A 24,752-nucleotide genomic window follows, 5' to 3' on the forward strand; every position below is an offset into this window, starting at 1 on the left:
TCCTGGAGCTCTATAGACCCTTTTCACTCACGTGACCTTCGTAAACGCGACCGCCATTTTGGACATGAAGAAATAACGGTTTATGGCACAGACCCTTTCGGTTCTTGCTCATCTAGCTGCTACGATGACTGCTTAGACTGCAACAATAATACCTAACACACATTTACGTATCCGTCGTAAAGACGTGAAACTCGTCGAGTGACGAGTGTGTTCATTGATAAGCTAACACAATCTAAAAGTAGACATACCATCACACTGCCCTGGCGCTGTGTACAGTTTACCTTCTATGGTTTGTGCACTCACTATTTGCCATTACTTTCTCCAACCCAGTGTTCGAACTATGCCGATATTTTCGGGGGGGTCCCTTTTTTCCCTTGGGGGGGTGCTTGCGCTTGTCTCAGAGCACGGATCTCCAAGCACATGAGAAGCCTATCTTGCGCACATATCACGCGGGCTCCACACACGCATCGTGTCTGAAGTCATAACTCATCAGGGGAAATCGTGTCCGCATTGGCATGTTCAAAAAACAACCTCGCGTCAACAATGATGCCACACGCAAGAAAAAAAAAAGTCAGTCAGGCTACTCAACACATCTGATCCACAGCAGCACCAAAGCATCACTGGAAATCATGTCAACAACCAATCTTCCATTTCAACATGCGTCAACAAACAAATGGCACCACAAACATGAACGAATCGGTCAGGCTACCGATTCCAAACCCACAGCAGACGAATAATTAAATGCATCTTGCCTTAAAGCAGAATCGACCACAAAGGAAGTGTGTTGGCACTGTTGGTACACTTCCTTTCTACTAGTTTGTGTCCCCAACCTGGCAGCAGCAGTCGTTGTCATATCAGTTTATTTTATCTTTAATGTAAACACAACACTTCGGATATGCAAATGCTTCCCATTACACACAATTGCTATGTCAATAAACATCATTTTGCCAATATTTTAGAGACCATCCATCTTCTCCGTCGGTCAGCATCTGTCGGGATCCGATAAAATGATAAATCTTGCCTTGTGTGTTGATGGTTACTACATCCAGGTGCACAACAATATAATGGCATGATGGAAGTCTTGCTGAAAGTAAAAACTTTCTTTGATTGCTATATTCCTTTCGATGCTTTGCCGTCGTTCCTCGTTGTTGGCTGTGGTAGACTACTGGTAGTACATGTCCAAAATGGCGGCCGCGTTTGTTGTGACGTCAAGTGAAAAGGGTCCATAGCGCCCCCAAGAACAAGCTGTAGTTGAGATGAAGTTGCTTGGATCAGCACGAGATTTGGTGTGATCGATACACTTGTGATACAGGACAAAGTTCACTTAGTTGTATTTGACTCCGCCCCACAGGAAGTCAGCCATGTTGGATGGAATGTGGGATTTTGAAATTTTCCCGCGCTGTTTTGGAGGGCTTACGATTGCTAAAAACACTCATGAAATTTTGCACATACATTTGTCCTATGATATAATTTTATTTTATTTTTTTTAAGATTTTTTTTTTGGCTTTTTCACCTTTATTGGATAGGACAGTGTAGAGACAGGAAATGAGCAGGAGAGAGAGATGGGGAGGGATCGGGAAATGACCTCGGGTCGGAATCGAACCCGGGTCCCCGGATTTATGGTATGGCGCCTTATCCACCTGAGCCACGACGCTCATGAAATTTGGTACACACATCAGTCAGGTGCACTGAAACTGAGCCGTAGGCGCTTGACCCCAGGTGTGTCCAGGGGACTCCATAGCGCCCCCATATGTCATGGAGACTTCTGTCCAGTATATAGTTTCACTTATCCATGTCAAATTTGGTAGGTGTGTGGAGTGCCCGAAGATGAACAAAATTGCCTATACATTGCATCAGCCATATTCAACAGGAAGTGAGATTTTTGGTTTTGTGCGTTTTGACACATGTTGCATTTTAACAAACTCCTAGGTGGTTTGTTGGATCCATGCCATATTTGGTATGCATTGTGTCAAGATGTTGCTGATGTTAAATTGTGAAGGATTTGTGATATGTCGCAAGATGTTGAAATGGCAAGCCAATAAATTTATACGTTACGCCACGCAAACAGGAAGTGAGTCATAAATTCACCATGCATTGCCTGATATGGCTCAAACTTCACATCATGGCGCCTAACAAAATCTCGCGGCGCGGTGACGTCATGTGAAAGGGGTCTATCATGGTCTATCATGGTTCGGAAGATATCCACATGCCCAAAGACACCCTCTGGTATAGTGCCACCAGAGCCGGCCCGTGGCATAGGCAATATAGGCAAATGCTAAGGGCGCTGCGTCCATCCAGGGGCGCAGAAACGGGGGGAGAAAAATTATGACTTCCACTATTCTGAAAATGAGTCAGCATTATAATGTCTTAGCCGAATTTAATTGTACAGCTAAGCATGTAGTCAGGGTGCGATTTGTCAAAAAAAGCGGGGTGGGGTGGTGGTTGTTAATCATGAAACAATAAGCGCTCAACAGTGGTTCGCCCTGTCTATAGACCCCTTTCACATGACGTCACCACGCCGCGAGATTTTGTTAAGCGCCATATTGGAAGACCAAGTACATGCACTCACAATATAAAACAAAGTACGAGCGAGAGTAAAGTGACACGATGGATGATAATTCTGGTTGTGAGTACATTACTAGCTGCAGAAAGGGCACGGTATGTGGAGAAACTAGCTGTGATTGATGGGTTTGACCCATATGATAAGACTCGCGGCAAGGGAGAATGGAAACATAAGGAGGACCTGACACCAATTCTGCCATCTGTTTGCTACCCAGACATTGTAAACTATTTGTTGTTTACACCCAGTGCCTACACTCAGTGTTCGAACTATGCCGATATTTTCGGGGGGTCCCTTTTTTCCCTTGGGGGGGTGCTTGCGCTTGTCTCGGAGCGCGGATCTCCAAACACATGAGCAGCCTGTCTTATGCACATATCACGCGGACTCCACACACGCATCGCGTCTGAAGTCATAACTCATCAGGGGAAATCGTGTCCACATTGGCATGTTCAAAAAACAACCTCGCATCAACAATGATACCACACGCAAGAAAAAAAAAAACAGTCAGGCTACTCAACAACCAACCTGGCAGCAGTGAGCAAGCCCCAAACCATCCTAAATTATTATTATTATTATTATTATTATTAAATTGTAGAAGTCTGGGAGGCTTGCTCCTCATACAGTTATCAACTTGGGGCCAATTTAGCATGTTTTAAATCTGAATTTCTTGCGTTTGCTTACCTCAAAGTGGCTGCAGATCATGCACAGACTTATCCATTATATCCACAGTTTTTTGCCAAGTCTCACACAGGTTTCTTTCAAGTCTACTGTTGGGCCAATAAATCATAAATAAAACAGCTCAGATTTGTTTGTTTAAGTCGTTTGCCACTCCACTTTATTCTCGTGAGTTCACATACTGCTGCCGTTATTTCCCCCTAATCACGAGTTTGTTGGTCTTCCAAAATGGCGCAGGGTCTGTTTACTTCCGGTTTCGGGTGACGTCAGTGAAAGGGGTCTATAGTGTGTCTTCGGGCGCGCAAGTGCGCATCCGCGGCTATTCTCTGTTTTGGCCATGTAATCATAGCCGGTGATTGCTACAGCTGACCTAGGCAATTGCCTAGAGAGCAAAGTGTGCCCAGGGGCGCCAAGGGCGACCAAAACCCCACCAAAAAGGAGGGATGGAGTTATTGAATGGAGATGTTACCAAGTGCATCAGTGGTGTACAGTGTTTTCAACCACTGTGCTGCCGAACTCTAGTACCGCGGAACACTAGTGTGCCGTGAGAGATCACCAAGTGTACCGTGGAAAATTATAGAATGACTGTATATTGTAAATATTGGCAACAGTGTTTTAGTTTCAGTCAACATTTTCTATTGGTGATGTGCCTTGAGATTTTTTCATTGAAAAAAGTGCGCCCTGGCTCAAAAAGGTTGAAAAACAAGTGTAGCCTATACAGTAGTGGTCGGTGATTTCCTTATGCCTACTAAAAATGCACAATGATAGGTTATAAGGGGGGGCGGGGGAAGCGGTGTTCATCGGGGAATGAGAGTGGCTATCCACTGCAAAAAGTAGCCCAGACTACAAGTGCTTAAATGAAGAAATCCAAACTCTCGGGTGCGCAAGGGCGCAAACGAAGGGTACAGGAAGAAACAAATAGAGCCAAGTATAGAGGTAAGTCTGATCTAATCTCTCATATCAACCATTATAGTGGCAAATTAATATTTTAGACGCCTGAATCAATGTCTGCCTAGCTAACTAGATGCAAACAGCAATAGACTTCAATAACAAAGTACCCATAATAGCACTTTTGTTTGAAAATACAGCCCATTGATGTCTTAACAGGATGCTTAAGTTTGCACAATTTAGAATTGTAGAATTTTTTATTCATTTAATTTGTTAATTCTTCAGAGATGACTTAACTTTTAATAGCAAAAAAGAAACTAAAAATAATTTCTTGTTTATTGTCCATGCACTACACTTTGAACAGGGTGCGGAAGAGTTTTTGCCCATTATATGGAGATATGTATTGAATTTGTGTGGTCATTTTACTTTGTGACACTTTGTTAATAATGATAACAATAATAACAATAATGAAAAAGATAAAAATGACTTCTTGTTTATTGTCCATCCACCGTACATTGTTTAATAGTAATAGAAAAGAGTGATTAGATTAAAGTGTTATTTAGATGTTATTAGAGGGGTTTTTTCTTGGGGGGGGGTGCCAAAACTCAATCTCGCCTAGGGCAGCCAAAGACCTAGAGCCGGCCCTGAGTGCCACCATTTGGACATGGACAGTAATGACTCCATTGCCAAAACACGTGTTACGTTTTGATGTACTCTTCCTAGGCGGTTTGTTGGATTCATGCCATATTTGGTATGTGTCATGTCAAGATGTTGCTGATTTTAAGTTGCAAAGGGATTTGCGATATCTTGCAAGATGTTGAAATGGAGAACTAATAAATTTATGCCACACAAACAGGAAGCATGTCATAGTCACCATGTATTGCCTGATATGGCTAAAAATTCACAGGTTATAGGATACGATGATTCTGATATCCATATGCCCAATTTGACCCTCTGGTATAGCACCACCATATGGAACTGGACAGTAATGATTCCATTGCCTAAAAACTTTGACTCATGAAATTTGGTACTCGCATCAGTCCTGGCCACCGCTACTCAGGGATGGAGGCTTGATGCTGGGTGTGTTCATTGGACTCCATAGCGCCGCCACATGTCATTGAGACTTCTGCACAGTATATAATTTCTCCTACCAGTGTCAAAATTGGTGGGTGTGTGGGGTGCTCCAAGATGAACAAAATGGAAATGCACATTGTTTTAGTCAATTGACTTGTGACAGGATTTGTGATATCTTGCATGATGTTGAAATGGCGAACCAATAAATTTCTGTTTCGCCATGCAAACAGGAAGTGTCATAAATTCACCATGCGTTGCCTGATGGAGCAAAAATCTCACAGGTTATAAGACATCAGAGTTCTGACGATATCCCTATGACCAAAGTGAGCCTCCTTGTGTAGCACCACCATTTGGACTGGGATAGTATTGATTCCATTGCTGAAAAACTCTGACTCATGAAATTTGGTACACACATCAGTCCTGGTCACTGCTACTCCGGGATAGAGGTTTGGCCCCGGGTGCAATGCCCTATTGTTTTTGGCATGTTCTCATATGTGAGGGCCCTTTAGCACCGCTAGTGGCTGTATTTATAATTATTCTCTTTTAATTTGACCTCATTTTCTATCAAATTTGCTTCAAAAATGAAAGGGATACTGTCCTGAAAACATTAAAATCGAGTTGTCCAATGAGGATTTTTGTTTGTTTGTTTGTTTGTTGTCTCTAGGCTGGGAAGAGTTTAGAGCTGGCTCGCTCATTGGTTAGGACTTCATTGCTGGGACAGAAGACCATGGCAGTTTGTGTTTATGTAGGAAGTGACAGATGAATTAACCGATCAGATTTTCATTTATAGTGGGAGGGACAAAAAATGTATCGCCCTCTGCGTTTTCAAAGGCCAACGCTAGCTTACCTGCGAGTTGACGCCATCAGCACAGCAGTGAAGTCACCTTCCAGCCGGTGTAGCATTCATCAGTAGTGTTAGCAAATGCTAATAAAGCAGTCAAGCCAGTGCTATAGATAGTTTTCACTGACGTCACGGCATTCCGGGGAACGCCCTCCAGCCGCCATCTTGTGGGGCAAACAAAACGGACCATCGCCATTACCGGCTACGTTATCTCGGACGAATTTATGAAGTTATATAGTCAGTTTTCTAAAATAAAGGTCAATGTCAGCAAAATCAAGCAAACAGAAGTATATAGATACATTAGACGACATCTCACGACAACGGTATGCAGCCAAACTGGCCTTGATTGGGGGAATTGACCCCTACGAAGTGGACAAAGATGCATTTTCAAGTGACTTTGCAGGGCTGCCAAAGCCTGAAACTACCAAAGCCTGCTCCAAAGCCTGAAACTGACTTCATCAAACTTTAAAGGCTGTCTGATATATACAACTTTATATATTCACAGAGCGCCTTTTGTCGGATGCCGCCTTTTTCACAGCTGAATCGCGCAGGTCCGATTTTTTTTTGGGGGGGGGCGTTGGAGTGTCTGATTATAATTTCAAAGTAAATTCTGTATTAAAATTACTAAATAAGCAAATCCGTTACAGTCCATGAAACAGGAAGTATAAGGATGAGAAAAAAACAGTTTAAATCGCAAAGCTGCGCACATTTGCGCAGTCCTGCACACCGCTCGGGCTGCGCAAATGTGCGCAGCTTTGCGATTTAAACTGTTTTTTTCTCATCCTTATACTTCCTGTTTCATGGACTGTAACGGATTTGCTTATTTAGTAATTTTAATACAGAATTTACTTTGAAATTATAATCAGACACTCCAACGCCCCCCTAAAAAAAAAATCGGATCTGTGTGATTCAGGCGGCATCCGCCAAAAGGCGTGCTGTTTGCATCCCAAACACAAATCAAATCATACAGGATAGACCTAAAATGTTTTTCAAAAATGACCCTTGCATGAATGAAGTGACAAGTTTCAAATAGAAACGTGACAAACGAGTGATATTAACTGTACATTACAATGTAAACGTACACTCAGCGGTTCCAGTTAGGCGTTCTCCAGAGATTGTTTACATGATGTTTTGGTTTCCAAAAACAAACTTAAACACAATTGATTGTTTATTTAAACAACTTACCACATAAAATGATCGGAGCAGACTTTGCTGTGTTTGGAAGGCTGATAATCCTTGCGGTTGATTCTCGCAAGCCATAGATTTCTCCTTTGTATGCTGAGTTTCTTTGTTTGCTCGCCTTCGTGCTCCCGTACAGTGGGAATTCCCTAAAAGCTCCGCTTGACTTCATCATTTGACCTATTATGACAGCCGTGAATACAACAGGTGTGCACCATTGCTAGCTTTAAATAGCCTGCTTGGGTTCTTTTGAAGACTTTGTACTCGTGCGTTACAATGTGTGCTCAGTCACCCATACGGTAAGCTTGACCCGCAAGATGGCCGCCACTAGGGAATCCCCAACTCTGTGACGTCATGTGAAAACTATCTATTGAGAGCCAGTAGCACAGGCTAACGAGCGAGAAACTAAGATTTCTGTCTCCAGACTCTTCTTCCATGCACGCTTGCCACAGTATTTTTCACTCAGATTTAAGTATTTATTTCCCTATGTAATTTACTTGGTTACTTTTAAAGTCAACATCAACAACTACACACAACGGAGTGACCTGGCAGCCTGCCGCTAATCCTTTGCAAAATCCTGTTGCTCTTTTGGTGTATCTGGCTAAGCTTTGACTGAGCTGATTGTAACGGTTCGCCACTGCTTGTAAATATGCGTGAAGAATATCTAATGAAGTTTTGGTAGCCTTTCAGGTGTTCAGTTTATTTATTTAGTGCTTAATTATAGTATAGCTAATCCTAGCAGTGGATTACCTACCGGTAGTCTTTCTCTTTCCTGGCAAGCAAAGAAATGCTTCTGTGCATGCACAGCAGAAAACTTTCTCTTTGAATATTCGCATCAGCTCCGACGTGTGACGTCACATTGTCTTGCAGTATCGTAAACCATATTCAACATTCGTTCTCCATTGGGTAGAGTGACATAATACATGTAGGATAAGCGATATGCTTTCAAACCAAATGAAACCTGCTAGAAGGGAATAGAATGTTTTTATTCCATAGAAAAAGTGTCCTGTATGTATAATGATTCCTGATATTTCACTCCGATGATGTCACGCCCAGTGTTTTCCCACTGACTAGACACGCGTTGTCAAAAAGGCGAACCAGTTAAAAATTAAAATTCGTTTGATTAACTTGTGCTTTTTTTTAATGGATATGTCCATATAACATAAAGAACATTACATGGTTGTGTGAAGATGTGAAGTTTATCTTATGTTGAAAAACATTTTCATTCATTCACTTCGCTCACTCGTGATGTATCCATTCACCACTCAAAGATAAAGTTATTATCTTCGTGCAACTGTGTAATATCATCTATATATGAGCTACATTTTCAGACATCTTTTTATACTTGGAGTGTGCCTTGAGTGTCTAATCTGTTCATTTAAGACATTTTAAGACACTCGTATACAGTTTTTAAAAATAAATGGGTACAGGGCCTGCAGGCCTTGTAAGAAGCCAAAATGTGATAAAAACTGTTGTATGCAGCTAACAGTGCTCTCATTGTTCTCCATGGTAGATCTGGCAATGTTTGCCCATCTGTGATAGAGAGTTAAGATAAGAATATTTGCTCACCAACAATGTTATTAGGGATATTAGTAGCTCATCAGATAATTCCAATCATATGGCAGTAACACAATGCATGTTGAGAGCTTCAGTTAATGTTTACATCAAGCTTCAGAATGAGGAAAAAGTGACTGGTTATTTTGACTGTGGTATAGTTGCTGGCAGGCTTGTAGTACTCAAGTCCAGGACTTGCCCTAATTTTAAGGACTCGTGATTTGACCTGTACTCGAACACTGATGACTCGCACTTGGACTCATACATAGGGAGGGAAAGTGAAACACAGCGATCCTAGTGGTAGCGTTCCTAAGCCGAGAGCCGTACTATTGAAAATCCCATAGACATGATTTTTTAAAAAAAACCACGAAGTTGTGACGTGGAACTTGTACACCCCCAAAAAATATGTTGTATATATTGGGATCATCTACTAGCTGTGAAAGTATCAGGTGAAATTTTGCTGTCTTTTAAAAGATCAAAATTGCGCCTAACCTGTCAGAAACGGACTACAACCAAACTGTCTAGTCAGAGTCGCTCATATTACGTCAGCGGTAGGCTTCAGTGTTTCCCCTAGAAAATGTTTGAAGGTGCGGTGGCAAGACCTGCGCTCAGACGTCCCACCCCAGTACGAGGATAAAAACAGCTAACAGCACAGAAGGCTATACATAGATTAATCCATCGGTCATGACTTTGGCCCACAACATGCCAGCACATAACTGCGCAGAATAAAATGCTAAAACAGCCAACAGTACACAACAAAAGCACCTCGGTAGTAGGCTAACTCAACTTAAACAACTTGCTTGTATCAGTACCAATGCAGTATTGAAACATTGAAAACAGAGGAAGCAGTGCAGTCGGCGGTGCTAATAGAAGTAACCAGTGACTTGCCTTTTAAACTTCCCAAAGGCCTGCCTGCGTCTGTCATTGGCCTGCACGAACTCCTTTGCGATGGCGGTCATGTCAGTTTGTTCCAGAATGTCACGGTGAATATGGCAGTTCATCAAGTCATTCAGTCTCTTTTGTGTCACTGTGGATCGGAGGTATGATTTCAGTCAACGAAGTGTGGAAAACGGACGTTCTGCTGATGCCGAGGGCACGAAGGCCAAAAGCCAGGGCACCGAGGCCATAAAATAAAACAATGATTTTAAATTCATGTCTATAATGAATTTAATTTAAGGACTAATGACTCTTCTGAGGAAGATTGGAGTCCCGGTCAAAACTATCAAGCAGGTAAAGAAACATCTACAATATTATGTCTGAAGATAAGAAAATATTGAACACATCTAAACTTATCAATCCATCACTCACTTCAAAAATTGTAAAACTTATTAAACCTATATCCTCCCATAATTTTTGTTCAATTGACACCAAATGTGCAAGAGCATCTTCAGACTGTACTACTACGCAGATTTTTGATTCATCAAAATTGAGCCTGGAGTACATCAAAATGTTTGACTGTAAACGGAACATATACTAGCATGCAGGCTACTGATTAACCCATAAGAGCCCAGACCGATTTCTCAATCAAGGAAAATTATTGAGGAAATAAAATGAACTAAATAGACGACAAAGAAAACATTTCTGACCTTTTATTTTTTTAAAATAGCACTTTCATGTCTCAAGATCTGAAATATTAAATTGCAAATTTGCAGAACACTGCAACACTATTACACTGTTAACCCGAAAGTTCATTCTATGCAAACAGTTTGAGTAAATTCCACTTTTAAAGATGAGTTTTATTGCATTACTTAAACAGTATGAGTATATGAAGAGTATATGAAGAGTTCAGATGCAAAACCCTCTAACTCCACTTGACCACTTTTTGAGAAAAAGGCCATTTTTTATCAGGCCTTTGTATTTAAGTATAGAAACCTAGATTAATTTGAAATCACAAGGTTATTAATTAGGGAAAACACTGTGTTAATCTCACAAATGTTACTTCAGCAAAATTACTGTTTTTAACAAATATTTCCTTTCTTTTGCGTCAAAACCAGCTAAATCCATAGGTTCTTTGTGTGCAAAAACCTCTAAATCCATTTTTTCCTTACAGACATGGGTAAGTGTTACAAAATCACCAGAGATACAACTGGAAACATTGAAAATTAGTCTGCCACACATATAGGGTGGTTGTAATAGTCATGGTGGTGTGGTTGGCACATTCATAGCTAAGTTAATGGACCTATGATCATGAGATAATCGTGTCATGTTTTTAAGCAATACCTAAATAAATACCAACACTCTTCATAAATGAAGGCAAAAGGCCCGTCATGTCAACATTTAAGAAATTCGAAATCCACACAGTTTAAACAACGCCAGTAGGTTTATTTTCTTCACATCAGCAGACTTTTGCTTTCCAAGCAAATGATACAAAGTACGAAACCAAATAAAATACATTGGAATAATACTGAAGTGCAATAAAAACCTGGTGTAAACAACATGAAAATCTTAACACAAATATATGTACAGTAAATGCAACAAGCAATATTCTGCCAAGAAGGGCAAGTTTAAGTTAGTAACATTAACAACATTGACACAATAACTGTGATAATAATAATAATAATAATTATTATTATTATTATTTGATTTGATGGTAAATAATATTATTTATATTATTATATATTAATAATATTATTATTAATATTTAAATTATTATTAAAATAATAATAATTAATTTGATGGTCATGTCTCTTTGTCGTCTCTTCCCCTCGTCGTCAACTTGTTCTCTCCTCCGCTTAACCGGCATAATATTCAAGTGAGACAGAAGTATAGCGTCCTGTTCAACCTTATCTTTGGACGTGTATAACTGTTTTTTGAAGTAAGCCAGGTCGATCTGAGTTAAGCTTACCGCGGCGCACATCAAGCTGTTGTGATGGCAGACTATTCCATTTTCAACATTTTCGCCGCTATATCGCTTCATTTTCGCTAAATAGCGACCATGATTTTCCACAACACGACGTTTCCTCCGCCCATTCACTGTCTGGAGGACAGGTTCATTCATGCCATCGTAATTCATGTCGGTATTAGCTGCCATTTCGCAAAAATCTTCCTGTGAATAAAGTTTTCCTGACGAAACTTTGTTTACAAACGTTATGGCACGCGAGTCCAGGTCACGTTCTGATTGGTTGTTGAAAGTAGAGGCTTTTGCTGCTAAAGTGAAGTGGCGTTTAGAGGTTTTTGATACTAAACCGATATTTTAGACAAGACGGGGAGTGGTTTTTATGTAATTTTTTTTTTTACAAAAATTTCAGTTACATATACTAGATGTAGACAGGATTCACACAACATCATTAACTCATTTTTCACAGAGATGGCGTTTAGGGGGGTTTGCATCTGAACTCTTCATATGAGACAGTCATTGGGTGTACTCATTTTTGTAATTTAAACAAACTAAAACTATCATGTTTTACCTCAGGCCACAGTGCCGCCCTGTTGTGATTTGGCTCAAAACTCAAGACAAGTTGAGTTGACGGCTCCAGAGGAAGTTGCGCCATTTTCTAATTTATACAGAGCAATTTAAGGTCTTTGCACTTTTGACAGCAAGCTAATTAGCATGTTAGCGGCTACAGTCGGTACTCGGCACGTTAAAAGTGGGTCAAAGTTGTAACGACATAACGCTACTGTACAAGCAATGCTTATTTAACGGTAACAAACTTAAGCCCTACATGTTGAAATTCCTCTCTTATTCGTTCGTTAATTTATCACACAGTCTTACCTCAGTCAACTTCTTACCTCCTTCTGTGAAAATTCAACGTCTCGGACGCGGACACAAGTGGGCGGGGGATGCGTTTGATTAAGTCTTCTGATTTGCTGGTGATAGATTGGTGGGCGGGGGATGCGTTTGATTAAGTCTCCTGATTGGCTGGTGATAGATTGGTGTCATTATAGCGCGTCGGAGCGGTTCATGCCAGGCTCGAGTCCGCTCAATGTCAAAAAATATTGGTTTAGCCTATTTTTTAAAATAGGACTACCTAGGGGTGCTACGGAATTCCTGAAGGTGCGGTGGCAAAAATGAAGGTGCGGCGGCCCGCCGCAGCCAATCGTACATAGCGGAAACCCTGGGCTTGATAAGTTTTGTTCTTCATACTAGCCCTTACAAGTGCTGACAGCTCTCCCTGTGAATAGCGGCAGTTGACTACATGCCCTGATCTGTAATGGTTATCCCCACGAGGGATGCATTTCTTATTGGTACAGAAATACTCCGCCAACCACGCTATACAAATCGGCAGGTCGATGTAAGCTGCTCGCTGGCCGCTACCTGCTACAGATTTGGAAAGGGGCTAGACTTGCGGTGACGTCACATACGCGACGTCGGGTCCGTGTAGTCTTTGATCAGCTTATTAAAAAAAACGTTCAAAACAATTCAAATCGGTGTAAAAAATAAAGTATGATCACCAGGATCGATAGAGCTGCCCGACATGCACAACATATGGAAGTCATTGTCTTAACTTTGAAGTGTAACCCGAAATGTAATTTTTTGAAAAGATATTCCCATTCATTTTGACATAGAGGTTGGAACGCATCCAGTAGGGGGCGATGAGATTACTTTCCCTCCCTATTAACTGCATTCGGACTCTGATTTTTTTTCCTTTAATTTTTTGTAACATGCCATAATTTGGTACAAGATATTTTATATATAAATTAATTTTTGTACTAATTTCATGCAAGAGTGTCACCCCTGCGTGCTTTGGCGCATGCATCAGATCGAGACTCAGGTGTGCTCCGGACAGTGCGCACGCCAAGCGGAGACTCGCACGCTCGCTGTAAACAACTTGCACCTGCACAGGATTCAGGTGCAATCAGCATAAAAACTGTGAAAACACACTTACTTTGCGAAGTATTGAGTTGTTACTGAGCCTTATTTCCTTGTTTGGTTTCCTGACCCCTGATTTCCTGTTTCTAGTCTTTGATTCTGCCTCGTCTACGATACCCTGTTTGTGCCTCGCTCGACCTATTGCCTGTTTTACTATTTTATGATTTTGCCTGCTGTTGGGGATTGTTTACCTGTTTTCACTTGTATTAATACACACCTTCTGGTCATTATTAAAAAATGTTCTGTTTCCGGTCCACCGGCCGGGTGAGTGCCGTTTGTGCGGTTGAAATTTTTTTTTTTAACGCCGGTTTTTCGACATTTTTTTCGGGTTCGTAAATCTAAAATCGAACTTGACATTTACGCATTCCCAGGGCTTTCCACTAAGGCTCATACTAGCCAGCCATGACAAATAAGTAGCCGGGGGGGAGGAAACACAAAATAAACTCCTGTGCACGCAGCTCCCAGGATTAAATGTATTTTCCACAGACCATTTATTTATTCACTTTACTCAAATACAAACTAAAATGGCAGTAAATCTTCTTTCTTTTCTTGCGTATTGCATCATGAGGCGTTCCTGGCTTGTAAATCTCTTATTTTCGGTGCATGACACATTCACGCAACTGAGCATGCTATGAATTAACGACGACAACGGTCTGAAGTGGTGGCTACACAAACACTCAGCGAACATTTCTCCATTTGTGTATGAAAATGCCCTCCAACGACTCAGTTTGGTTTCATTTACAACCAACGGTGTCTTTTGATGCCAGCACGTAATTGAACGAGAGAAGACTGGTTTACTGGAGACAAAATAAGCGTTATCTCTGCTTCTGTTCCCTCCGACACACTACTGCCTCCGCCGAGTGCGCGCGCACACCGCATGTCGGGGCCGTGGATGAGTTACTCTCCCTTGATCAACGAAGTCGGCGGGGAATTTGTGGTTATTATCGGTACAAACAGCGCGAATCACAACTTAAATGAGTGCGCTTCAGTTTGACATTATTGTCAGTCCGTTAGATAAACATTTAATTTTATTAAAATCGAAAATTAATATTTAGAGCCTGTGGGCTACAAAAATAATAGTCATTAAAGTAGCTGGCTGGACTTAATTGTATAGTCGGCTGTACGGCCGGCAGCCGGCGCTTGTGGAAAGCCCTGCATTCCACGCAGAATATAGAACTGAATCAGCTCTGCGCATGCGCCGTGCGGCACAAAAAAATGGCAGCCACCATGAAGGAAGGAGATCCGGATTTTTCAAACATTTGCTTACGTGTGAAATCGCAAAATGGTATTCTAGCGAACAACAAAATAGTAAAGATTCAGAAAAACAAATCATTCAGTGATCATTTTAATAGTGTAATTTCATCCGAACTAGGCCTAACGGTCGATTTATAACTACAAAAAGTCTGTGTGTCAGACATTTTAAGTACCTTTGTAAAAGTTTTGCAAATGTTGCAGTCAGCATTTAAAATGCTAACTTAAAGCAGGGATGTGATTTTTCCGCGAATTCGCGGAATTCCGCTTTTTTTCACCTCAAAACTTGAAGAAACATTTTTTTCCGATTTTTCCCTCATCCACATTCGTATCCTATTCGTTCCGACTTTGTTTGAAAGATGGCAGCCTCGGATTTGCATCTTTACGCCTCGATCACGGAGACTGCCATCTTTCAACTCTTTGTTTGAAGCGAGCTTACATACAGCTATCTAACAAGCGCGTTCATTGGTTGTTACAGAGCGATGAGCCAATTACGTACCTCGTTTCATCTCGATGTAATTGCGTAAATGACGTAATTACGTCAATGAGATGAAACGAGGTACGTGATTGGCTCATCACTCTGTAGCAACCAATGAACGTGCTTGTTAGATAGCTGTATGTAAGCTCGCTTCAAACAAAGAGTTGAAAGATGGCAGCCTCCGTGATCGAGCTTAAAGATGCAAATCGAGTTAAAGAAATCGACAGAATAGTGAAAAAAAAAAAAGTTCCGCTGGGAATGGTTGGAGAAAAACCGCGGTTCTCCTCGGGGCGAATTACGTCACAAGGCGCGGGGCTAGCGGGCCCTGCTCGCGCTGGTTCTTTGGGGTGTGTGTGAGAGAGAGAGTGTGTGTGTGTGTGTGTGTGTGTGTGTGAGAGAGTGTGTGAGTGAGCGAGAGTGTGTGTGTGAGAGAGTGAGCGAGAGTGTGTGTGTGAGAGTGAGCGAGAGTGTATGTGTCAGAGTTGCATGTTGACCATTAAATTGGCTTGAATTTGTTAATCATGACAAGTTTTTTCTTGTGTGTTTGCTTGCCATTTTAGTACAATTTTTAAGTCAGAAAACCCCAGAACCCAGGAGCTTCAGGGGGCTTCCCCCCTTGTCCCCCCACCAGGCCGCTGCCCTGGACCCCCGGCTAAAATTTTCAGATAATTTCACCAGCCCCAAATCACATCCCTGCTTAAAGTTTTTGTACAAGTTTCAGTTGATTAAACTGTCATATTTTATTAAATGTGTCTGCTTTTGTAATAAAAAAGTACTGAAAGAAAAAGCAAACAGCATTGCGATTTCTTATCCATCCATATATTAAAAAAAAAAATCCCTCCCTCCCGACTGAAAATTTTTTTGCTCACCCGGTGGACAGGAAACGGATTTTTTTTAAAGGATGGCCTTGTATTAATACACACCTTCTGCACTCACATCCCTTTCCCAACCATCTCTGACAGAATCCTTCACACTCCCTGACAAAAAGAATGTACATTCACCTGTTCGTACGTTATGTTCAGGAACAAACTAGTGTTAATGGCGCTGAAACAGCCACCGTCAAATGGTGCGGCTGGAGTCTTGTTCTCGGACTCGACTCGGATCAATAGTGGACTCGACTCAATTTTTTTTTTAGTGACTCGGACTTGAACACTGGGGACTCGAGACTGGACTTGAGGTTAATGAATCAAGTACAACACTGGTTGCTGGTGCAAAAAAAAAAAAATCCAGTGAGTATTAGGTTTGGGATGATTGATGTTCATATCAGGAATCATTGATGGCCATTGTGATGGAATTAGAATCTGTCAAGTTGGAGAATTTTAAATGTCTTTCAGAAAACGTGGTGTCTGCAACTTTGTAATATGTTTTACTTCTGTTTTCTAGTATTATATGAGCTTTAATATCCTTAATAATGCTGTCTAAGACTGTGTCCACATTAAGATGTTTGTTTTAAAACCGTGCTTTAAAAACGAAAACGGTCTCCATCCAGATGAGCATTTTAGCTCTGTATCAGAAATAATCTCCATCTATACTAACACGCTTGAAAACATACATCACATGACCATTCACGCACTATGAGCACATGCATGCCAGTATAACATGCACCAGTTTTTCTTCCACAAAAGAGTCATATGATAAGAGCGTGATGAATCGAGCTTGATACGTCGTGACTGATGAGATCCAATCAGGAAACGAATGCGTTTGTGTCAGTTTCCAAAAGTCTTCATTTCTGTCTGTCCAGACTAAAAAACAACTTTGGAGTTTTCAAATTAAAATGGGGCCAGCAGCATTTCCAAAAGTCTCAGTTTTAGGGGCTTGAAAATTCCGGAGTAGCGTGGATGCCGGGCATAAACGTAACAAGAGTGATGTGTTTTAAAACTAAAACGTATTAACGTGGATGTAGCCTAACTTCGGAGCAGGGCAACAAAACATCTTTCAGTGGTGCATCTTAGCTTCCGTTGTCTGTGCTGCCAACCAGATAAAGCTGTGAATGTCTTCGCTTACAAAACATGGATGGGGGATTTAAATTAAGAGCTTGTACTTCACTATACATACATTCAAAAAGTATCTGTGTAGCTATTCAACACAGTGCACATACATGTGTATTTAATTTGAATTATATAATGAACAGTTAAAGCTAATAACAGGGTTGGTTTATTCAAAGTCTGGACTTCAGTTTTGTAAACCTATCTGGTGTGAGAACCAACCAAACCACCCCACCCCCTATATATACCAAAATAAATTCACTCTTTCCTATGACTCTGTGAAAATATAGTTATAATTTTCACCCACAATGCGATTGCGAATAATAATAAAAAAGTGAAAAAAACAAAGTGACACGATCGAGCAGATGGGAACTGCGGCACCTTGTTGTGATGTAGATCAGGGAAGCCCCAGAAACTGGAAGTGCGTGCACAGCGTCTGAAGCCAGGACTGTTAAACATCATTTTCCATCACTACCAAAGGAATGGGCAATTCCATGTAAATGTCAACCTCACCATGCAAAAATAAAGCAACATGTAATACATCAAAACCACTCCCAGAGATATCACCTTGGCCTGTATTTTACAGATGTGAATAAGTTGAACCAATTTGTCACAAGAATTGTTCCCTTCGCCTTAATATGTCAGTCTTTCTTTCTTATAATGTAAAACCCAAGCTAAAATCAACTTTGATCATGTACAATTCTATATTATTGCCACAAGCCACAGAAATGTATACTAAAATCCACAAAACAGCAAAACAATAGCCATCCTAAATATTATTTAAGAACTTTGATAGTTTTAGCTGATATTTAGAGAGTTTTTCAAAGGGTTATGGTGGTTAAATTGCTGATTTTCTAAACATATGCCATGTCTATTTCAGACGCGTCACATCCATAACGGAATTTCGTCACATCCATAACGCTGACTTTTCCTTCCGAAACTCTGCATGAAATACAAAATATTTTAAACAAAGATTTTTTTAATATTCACCTTGGACCCCTCTATCAAATAGATATCTCCATTTCGACATTAGGTTTACAATTTCACAGAGTTTGATAAAAATGTAGTCACCCAAGAAAAGTGATACTTTTTCTGTCACATCCATAACGCATCTTTTATTGGCATTTTCTGGCATGCCCTAGATGTACTATGGGAATTGTTCTTGTTCTATCACTTCTCCAGTATGGTACAGCCTTAAAATATGCAACACCTGTTTAAATACTGGGGGACAATAAAACATGCACTGGGTCATTTGTTGCCATTTTGAGTGCAAGTGTCACGTCCATAACGCTGGAATTGCTCGAATAGAGACAAGCCCAGTCACATAATAACATGGCAGTTTATTTAGAAATGTTAGGTTATTAATGTAGTATTCCTTTGTGGTACTTTACAATACTGAAAATGTTTTAAAGTATAAATGAACTCTTCTCTGTGAAAAATAAAGCAATCTGGTAGACAGATGTTGCACTCCATTACTCCAGAGATTGCAGTGTTGTAGTCGAGTCACTAAACCTCGAGCCCGAGTCCAGTCTTGAGTCTTCAGTGTTCAAGTCATTTAAAGAAAATTTCGAGTCGAGTCCACTACTGATCTGATTTGAGTCTGACACAAGCCCTGCTATCAACAGGGCAAATAACATGAGAGAGGGTTAACACTAGCTAGTTCATCGGTCAGCAAGCAAGCCCGCTATCAACAGAGCAATGAACATAGCGTGTCACTTCCTTCTCTGGGTGGAGTCTTGCCAAATGACTATTGAAGTTTGAGGTTGTCCCCGTCGTCTCCTTGATAGTTCTTCTACATATGGAATACACAGCAGTTTATTTATTTATTTATTTATTTATTTATTTTCCCACTCCACGAGAAGTCTGTATAAGCAAATCGGACAATCTTTCCAGGCATTTTAGCGCCATTAACGTTATTTTGTTCCTGAAAATGACGTATGTACAGGTGAATGTGCATTCTCTTGCATGAAATTAGCATAAAAATTAATGTAGATATAAATATCTTATGCCAAATTCAGGGTTTCCCATACATAGACCATTGTGTGGCGCAGCGCCACACAATGGATTCCTAGCGCCACACAATCAGACTCGCGATTTTGGAAAAAAAAAAAATCCGTTGCGCTAATTAAAAATAACGCAGCTTTCCCGATTCGCCTTCCGACCCCTTATTTTAAAAAGGTAGCCTACGTCATGCTCGTGATGAGCTTTATCATAGCCTTCTTGGCTTACAGGAAACGGACATCCCTGAGTCAGGCTACAAACCAATTTTGATGCATACAGCACTGGAGTTTTTTTTTTTCAGGAAGCCACGCAGAATTAAATGTTCTGATAGGGCATGCAGGCTTTGCACCAATTAGGGTAATGCTTTTTCATTACAGTTAGTTGCCTTGGTGTTACCTTAAGTGGTTTCTTACATCTAATTATGATATTTTATTATTTTGTTGTTACATTATACTATTTATTTCATTTTAGTATTGGTTGAGATAAGTGTTGAGTTCAATATTTAAAATAAAAACCTCCAGCTTGTTTTTTGCAATTTATTCCTTGAATGTCAACTAAAGAATGATTGAAAGATTGCCACCAAAAAGGCAAAAAACTAAGGTAAAAACCAGAGATGCACCGATTGACCGGCTGCTGATCAGGATCGGCCATGACCGGCGACCGGCCGGTCAAAATTAAAATATGCCGATTTTCTGCCGATCAAAACTTGTGTATCACATAGAGATGAAAGTGGAAATACTCGTACTTCGCAACTAAAAAGACTGCAGCTACACTGGCAGCTTGAACATGCTTTCTAGTGTGATTGTGTTGCGCTTGCGCAGAACAGTGTCAGTCCTGCGCACCTAACGAGCTCCGGCGCGCGCGTCGTTAACAAAAAAAAAAATTCACTATATTTGGATATATTATATATCCAAATATAGTTATTTTTTTGTGCCAGATATTGGATGTGAAAAGAAGAAAATGTTTGTGGTTGTGTGAATTTCCCATTTCAGGAATTAATATGTTAGCCTATTACCAAACATCTAATTAGATTTGTACAAAGAGAGAGAAAAAATGTCTTTTTGTTTGTTTTACAACCTTGGTTGCGCTTGATTCCATTGGAAATTACTCTACAAATACACATTTGACAAAGATGATAGAATGGCTATGGTATAAGTATGACTGGAAATTATTTTTGTATTTTGATACTGAATGAAGAAATGGGTTGTTCTATAAGGCATAAGCTTTCAGATCTAAATAGGCTTATGAAAGTGTGTTCCATAGCAGTAGGCAAATAATATATGAGGGGGAAGTTGTTTTTGTGCCAGATATTGGATGGGAAAAGAAGAAATGTTTGTGTGAATTTCCTATTTCAGGAATTGTTAATACCAAACATGAAGAAAGATTTTACAAAGAACAATGCCTTTTTGTTTGTTTTCAACCTTTGAGGTGTTTGTATTACTGAATTATATACTGAATTTATTACTGAAAATCTGGCAGAATGTTTTATTAAAGAAAAGATAAAAAGAAAAGAGTCTTTGTGTGTGCTGTGAAGTGGTTTGAAAAAATGAAATCGGAATCGGCCAAAATCAGTATCGGCAGGTCACACTCCATGGAAAATCGGAATCGGCCCAAAAAATTGCAATCGGTGCATCTCTAGTAAAAACTAAACTTTAACTTCAATTTTGGTGAGTAATTTTCATAAATTTAAAAGACAGGTTTTACACCAACATCAAGCCCAGCAAACTAATGGCCTGCCCTGTAATGTAAAGTTGGGTTGAGGAATGAAACCAGGCAGGGTTCTGGGAAAAATTGTTTTAGCTGTCTTCTCTTAAAGAGCTTAAAAGAATTTAGATTGAACGGAATAATCTCAAATGCTTCTTGTAGCTTTAAAATAGTCCCAGCAGGTGACTCTGAAGAAAAATACTGTGTGTTTGAACACCGCCTGCTGTAAACACTTTGCATACACCCCAGTGACCGACTCCACCGACCGCCACGACACCACCGCGCATGATTCCCTCATCGGCACAGTGGAGCACCACAAATTGCTACCTGGTCTGTGGGAAACACTGAAATTTTTATGGCATGTTTTTATATATAAAAAAAAAAAAAAGAAAAAAAAAAATCAGAGTCCTCGTCTCCGATTTATGAGTCCGGGTGCAGTTAATGCATGAGTCCAAGTCAAGTCACAAATCCTTAAAATTAGGGCACAAGATGGACTTGAATCCGAGTCCTGGACTTGTGTACTCGAAACCTGAGAGTTTCCAAATATAGAATTGCCTCAAGCTTCTTTACATTGGATTGCAAATGTAACATATACCGCTGTATACGGTCAACAAACAAGTGAGCCGTGCATGCCAAAGAAAGTTCAAGTGGAATAATAAACATAATCACCTGATAACACTTTATAATAGTTGTATTACGCAAATCTGTAAGACACATCTGCACAGTTGTACACGGGTTTTCAGTATTTCAGTTGTCTATACTAAGCGACATATCTCTATGCTTTTGGGAGGTTGGTATTCGGTAGGCAATTGCCGAATTGGAACAAAAACAATTATTTTATCTTGGCCTGAGTTATAACTTATTGACAGGAATTACTATTATACTAACAATTACATCAGTAAAAAAAATTCTACCTTCAGCTGGTATTGGTAATTATTAATGTAAACACAAAGAGGTGGTCCGTTACAATCATCCCTCCACCATGTCCACTTGTCAGCTTGCCGAGATCTGAGTGGCAGTTACTTGCCTCATTGTGGTCATCAATGTTACAGTCCTAGTACGGTTCAAACTGGTAGGGCTCTATCCCGAGCCCGACATTCTCCCTCTCCTTCGCTTCATCCCCATCATACAAGACCGTCCACATGTTTTCAGCCAAGTTCTGTTGGTGCGCCTTCCAGGCAGGGGTCCACCAATCTACGTCACTTCTGGTTTGGGCCATTCTTGGTGGAAGGGAAGGGAATTCCAGGTATCGCCTCATGACTAGAGATTTAAATGTTGTTGAGTTTTCATCCCTACATGTTGCAATTAGAGCTGCAGCTATCAATTATTTTAGTAATCGAGTATTCTATCGATTATTCCATCGAGTAATCGGATAAGAAATACTTTTTGATTTATTAAAGAGTAATAGCAAATATACAAGAGAAAAGATGGTAATCTTAAATAAACAACTGGTTTTCTTCTTAGAAAAATTAACATTTTAATTCCTTATTGCACATTACATCAGAGGTTTTAAAGAAAATGTTTTCTGACAGTAAAAAATAAGTAACTTGCTTTCAAGCTACCTGAAACATTATACAAACAAAAGTAAATTAAAATAAAAATACATTTGCATAAAATGCCTTTAATTTGTGCAACTTTGCTTTCAGAACAAGAAGTTTCAACCTAAGTCAACTAAGCTTGGGCATAATGTAAGCTAGTCTGCGTTACATCATGCCTAAGCTTAATGTAGCATAATGCCAGGGCGCATGACTGTGACAATCATGTTCAAAATGCTGTCTGTGAACTCGGCTGCTTGCTCAGTTGAATGTGATGCAGCTGTCTGAACAAAGCTGTCTATGCGACGCTGTGATTTACTGAAAGAGATGAAATAATTATGATGGATATCTCTTACTCGGCTTAAATATCAAACTGTAAGATACGGTCTACACCCTACACCTGCTGACCCTGATCACTCCAATCAGACTATAATGAATATGCCTGCTGTATTGGATTGGTACATTTTTTAGGCTCCAATTGCTACTTCCACCACCTGATATTCTGCTCTCTTGTGTATTTCATGCGTCACTGTGAGGTCTATGCGTGCGTGTGAGAGAGGGATGAAACAACAAATATGGAATAAGTGTAAGTGCTGCTGGTGAAACAACTAACATAACAGCAGTATGGATTATACCGGACATGTATTGGGCATATCTGGTAAGGCTTTGCTTGTTGCACGGCACTGTTTTGTCTGCTAGAAGTGCAGATCAGCTCGTTGCTCGGCTAGCACCCGCTAAGCTAATGTCATGTTGTTATGATCTGATTTTTTTTAACTTGACAAAACACTTTTCCACAAGCCACTATATTAATTAACTATCCATTGCATGTGTCCATAATTACTTAACATCATACTGATTTACGTTACCTTGTCTCGGATCCGCTCTGTGGACTGGATGCGTAGACTGGATGCTTTCTGTTGAGGTGCTGTAACATTGACTGTGCTGTTTTGGTAGGCTAATTTGGCTTTTGCAGTAGATGCACTCCACACAGTCTTGGCTCTGTTTTTATCTTGAAACGATCTGAAACTTTTGACATTTTCTGTCGTTTTCTCTGCCCATACTCCTCTTCCTCCATTTTGCAAACTTTGCCATCAAATCATGTCCAACGTCTCCTTCACGTCACGTATCCACAGCAGCTCGTTGCGCCACAGTAGTAATAATCCGTGTGAAACCCAGTAAACTGATAGGAATTAAACGAAGAAAAAACAATGCATCAATCATTTTTAGTAATCGAATTATTCGAGTTACTCAAGGAATCGTTTCAGCCCTACTTGTGATTACATCGAAAATTGAAAGTTTGTGTTAAAATCTATAAAATGAGGCCATTATTAAAAAATGTTCTGTTTCCGGTCCACCGGCCGGGTGAGTGCCGTTTGTGCGGTTGAAATTTTTTTTTTTTTAACGCCGGTTTTTCGACATTTTTTTCGGGTTCATAAATCTAAAATCGAACTTGACGTTTACGCATTCCCAGGGCTTTCCACTAAGGCTCATACTAGCCAGCCATTACAAATAAGTAGTCAGCCGGGGGGGGGGGAGTAAACACAAAATAAACTCCTGTGCACGCAGTTCCCAGGATTAAATGTATTTTCCACAGACCATTTATTTATTCACTTTACTCAAATACAAACTAAAATGGCAGTAAATCTTCTTTCTTTTCTTGCGTATTGCATCATGAGGCGTTCCTGGCTTGTAAATCTCTTACTTTCGGTGCATGACACATTCACGCAACTGAGCATGCTGTGAATTAACAACGACAACGGTCTGCAGTGGTGGCTACACAATTAAACACTCAGCGAACATTTCTCCATTTGTGTATGAAAATACACTCCAATAACTCAGTTTGGTTTCATTTACAACCAACGGTGTCTTTTGATGCCAGCACGTAATTGAACGAGAGAAGACTGGTTTACCAGAGACAAAATAAGCGTTATCTCTGCTTCTGTTCCCTCTGACGGCCCTGACACACTACTGCCTCCGCTGAGTGTGTGTGCGCACACACCGCATGTCGGGGCCGCGGATGAGTTACTCTCCCTTGATCAACGAAGTCGGCGGGGAATTTGTGGTTATTATCGGTACAAACAGCGCGACTCACAACTTAAATGAGTGCGGTTCAGTTTGACATTATCAGTCCGTTAGATAAACATTTAATTTTATTAAAATCGAAAATTAATATTTAGAGCCTGTGGACTACAAAAATAATAGTCATTAAAGTAGCCG

General features: G+C 40.3%; 1 protein-coding gene across 4 annotated transcripts in view; it reads left to right on the forward strand.

Moving 5' to 3' along the window:
- si:dkeyp-84f3.9 (zinc finger protein 184) overlaps window positions 1–24,752 on the forward strand; it is a 49,788-nt gene that overhangs the window by 11,634 nt on the left and 13,402 nt on the right. Inside the window, exon 1 of one of the 4 annotated variants that reach the window (XM_060921289.1) lies at window positions 4,125–4,171. The exons of the other annotated variants lie outside the window; for them this stretch is intronic. The gene's annotated coding sequence lies outside the window, so the exon portion shown is untranslated. Of the gene's footprint in view, window positions 1–4,124; window positions 4,172–24,752 lie in introns of those variants that run through there. 4 annotated transcript variants of the gene reach the window in all.

This window comes from Neoarius graeffei, chromosome 5 (genome assembly GCF_027579695.1).
Source record: "Neoarius graeffei isolate fNeoGra1 chromosome 5, fNeoGra1.pri, whole genome shotgun sequence".
Taxonomy (NCBI): domain Eukaryota; kingdom Metazoa; phylum Chordata; class Actinopteri; order Siluriformes; family Ariidae; genus Neoarius; species Neoarius graeffei.